Below are 3,869 nucleotides of genomic sequence, written 5' to 3' on the forward strand. Positions count from 1 at the left end.
TCTTCTGTCTCTAGGAAAAGAATATAAAAGGAAATAGAATTGGAAGAAGATTACTTAATAGTAAACTGAGTAAAACTGGAGATATTTGCAGTTCTATACTTTTCCACACTTTCTGAATCGGACAATATATTTATATATTTATATTTGTTGTGGCCTGATTGGTAACGTCTCTGCCTGGTGTTTGCCAGATGGGGGTTCGAGTCCCGCTCAGACTCATTAATTCCTTTAGTGTCTACAACCTTACCATCCTTGTGAGCTAAGGTTGGGGGGTTTGGGGCAGGCTATAGGTCTATCTGCTGAGTCATTAGCAGCCATAGCCTGGCCCTCCCTGGTCCTCGCTTGGATGGAGAGGGGGCTTGGGCGCTGATTATATAATATATGGTCAGTCTCTAGGGCAATGTTCTGCTTGCTAGGGCAATATCACGGTCCATTGCCTCTACCATTCATGAACGGACTTTAAACCTCTTTGTTAGGCCTTGTTGTATCTTTACCTAGTACCGTTTCTTCTTAAAAGGGTTAAAATGACTTGAAAGGCTTTGTTTGACTTGGATCACTGTGACATTAGCTTAGCAAATAATGAGAAGTATTTAATTTTTACATGTTAACTTATTTTGTCTCCAGCTGACTTGAAAGGTTTTTGACTCAGGCTGACTTGGAAGGTTTTTGCATAAGGCTGACTTGAAAGGTTTTTACCTCAGGCTGACTTGAAAGGTTTTTGCCTCAGGCTGACTTGAAAGATTTTTATCTCAGGCTGACTTGAAAGTTTTTTGTCTCCGGCTGACTTGAAAGGTTTTAGCCTCAGGCTGACTTGAAAGGTTTTTGCCTTAGAATGACTTGAAAGGTTTTTACCTTAGGCTAAGTTGAAAGGTTTTAGTCTCAGGCTGGCTTGAAAGGTTTTTGACTTAGAACGACTTGACAAGTTTTTACCTTAGGCTAACTTGAAAGGTTTTTGCCTAAGCCTGAATTGAAATGTTTTTGCCTAAGACTGACTTGAAAGGTTTTTGCATAAGGTTGACTTGAAAGGTTTTTACCTCAGGCTGACTTGAAAGGTTTTTGCCTCAGTCTGACTTGAAAGGTTTTGGCCTCAGGCTGACTTGAAAGGTCTTTATCTCAGGCTGACTTGAAAGGTTTTCGCCTCAGGCTGATGTTAAAAAGGATTTTATATCAGGCTAACTAGAAAGGTTTTTATCTCAGGCTGACTTGAAAGGTTTTTATCTCAGGCTGGCTTGAAAGGTTTTTGCCGCAGGCTGACTTAAAGGGTTTTTATCTAAGGTTGACTTGAAAGGTTTTTATGTCAGGCTGACTTGAAAGCTTTTTGCCTCATGCTGACTTAAAAGGTTTTTATCTAATGCTGACTTGAAAGATTTTTATCTCAGGCTGACTTGAAAGGTTTTTATCTAAGGCTGACTTGAAAGATTTTTATCTCAGGCTGACTTAAAAAGTTTTTATCTAAGGCTGACTTAAAAGGTTTTTATCTAAGGCTGACTTGAAAGGTTTTTGCCTCAGGCAGACTTGAAAGGTTTTTGCCTCAGGCAGACTTGAAAGGTTTTTGCCTCAGGCAGACTTGAAAGGTTCCAGCCAAATCTCTCAAATCACGCAACGTCGGGCCATAAACACATCTAACACATAAATCGCATGAGGAATAAGTATTCTGAAAAGGATTTCTTTAAAAATATCTACTCATTAACCCCCTGAAGATATAAAATGAGTGACTAATTAACATTCAGGTATTCACTTGTAAATAAGGCTTCGCAGTATGATGAATAAATCGAGTCGTTACGATAGATTAAAAGTAAACGCTATTGATAAGAATATCCTTCTATAAAATTTTTATGACCATATCTTCCAAATGTTTCTGGTTTAGTAATGCCGGCTGATAAGTATATGTATTTCTTCCGCCGAATGTGTGAATCAATATTAATATTATTAAGTCACTGTCCACTGACCAAACGCTGTAACACTTGCAGTAAGGAGCACATATGACCCCCCCCCCCACACACACATATATATATATATATATATATATATATATATATATATATATATATATATATATATATATATATATATATATATATATATATATATATATATATATGTATATATATATATATATATATATATATATATATATATATATATATATATGTATATATATGTATATATATATGTGTATATATATATATATATATATATATATATATATATGTATATATATATATATATATATATATATATATATATATATATATATATATATATATACTGTAATAGAAATTTCGAGAGATAACAGCAATATTCATGAAAATAAAGATATAAAAAATGCACATCATAAATGCTGATGATTGTAAATTCATATAAAAATAGATATTTACGGGTATATATACTGTGCAAATTATATATCTATGCAAAAGTAACTTAGAAAAACATCTAACAGTGTGCGAATCATGGCCATTTTGTCTATTTTCATGACACACTAGACAATGCTGTGAAACAGACGAAACCATTTAGAATTCTATTAATTCTTCAAATGTTCTTATTGCGTGTTTGAAACCGAACATTCCATGTTTCTGTGACCTTGGCATGCACGCACGAATGCGCGCGCGCAAACACACACACACATACAAACGCCTGAAACTTTGTAAGTTCTATAGTCTTACGAAAAGAACAAATTTGGCTGCAATGTCACTCATCCACAGTCAACGTCGAAAACTACTATACTGTTCTATTTAATCTTTCCTTCCTCCCCCCCCCAAAAAAAAAATATCTGCTGCCAATAAAACAAATCTTTACCAGAAAAAAAATTAATAAAAAAAAAAAACAATCTTAATAAATCAAGATCCAACCCAATCATAAGTATCCAAGTACTTCACGTAAGCAACTTACCTATATTTCCGGCAGCGTCGACTTGAAGAATATGTAGAGCAGCTAGTAAGGCAAAAAGGACACCCACATAACGATGCATATCGTCCTTGCACCTTACATCATCCCCCCACCGCTACTGCAAAGACATGCAAAAAAAGGAGAACAGTCAGTCAGAGTGTAATTATACATTTATTATTAAAGTCGTAAAAGAAATGTCCAAATAAATCAACATATGACACATGGATGATACAGTTAATCGAGGTGAAATTACATTTATTAAAGTCGTCAGAGAAATGTACAAATAAATCGACATATGACACATGGATGATACAGTTAATCGAGGTGAAATTACATTTATTAAAGTCGTCAGAGAAATGTACAAATAAATCAACATATGACACATGGATGATACAGTTAATCGAGGTGAAATTACATTTATTAAAGTCGTCAGAGAAATGTACAAATAAATCGACATATGACACATGGATGATAGTCAGTCGAGGTGTAATTACATTTATTATTAAAGACGTAAAAGATATATCCAAATAAATCGACATAATATGGATGATACAGTCAATCGAGGTGTAATTACATTTATTATTAAAGTCGTGAAAGAAATGTATAAATAAATCGACATATAACATATGGATGATACAGCCAATCGAGGTGTAATTATATTTATTATTAAAGACGTAAAAGAAATGTACAAATAACTCAACATATGACACATGGATGATACAGTCAGTGGAGGTGTAATTACATTTATTATTAAAGACGTAAAAGAAATGTACAAATAAATCGACATATGACACATGGATGATACAGTCAGTGGAGGTGTAATTACATTTATTATTGAAGACGTAAAAGAAATGTACAAATAAATCGACATATGATACATGGATGATACAGTCAGTCGAGGTGTAATTACATTTATCATCAAAGACGTAAAAGAAATGTACAGATAAATCGACATATAACATATGGATGATACAGTCAATCGAGGT

General features: G+C 33.7%; 1 long non-coding RNA gene across 1 annotated transcript in view; it reads right to left on the bottom strand.

The window, feature by feature from the left end:
• Positions 1-2,880: 2,880 nt before the first annotated feature.
• Positions 2,881-3,869, bottom strand: part of LOC137629101 (uncharacterized) — a 29,691-nt gene continuing 28,702 nt past the window's right edge. Inside the window, exon 3 of the long non-coding RNA XR_011041446.1 lies at positions 2,881-3,001. This is a non-coding gene — a long non-coding RNA (uncharacterized lncRNA). The remainder of the gene's footprint in view (positions 3,002-3,869) is intronic.

The sequence above is a fragment of the Palaemon carinicauda genome, chromosome 37, assembly GCF_036898095.1.
Source record: "Palaemon carinicauda isolate YSFRI2023 chromosome 37, ASM3689809v2, whole genome shotgun sequence".
NCBI classification, from domain to species: Eukaryota; Metazoa; Arthropoda; class Malacostraca; order Decapoda; family Palaemonidae; genus Palaemon; species Palaemon carinicauda.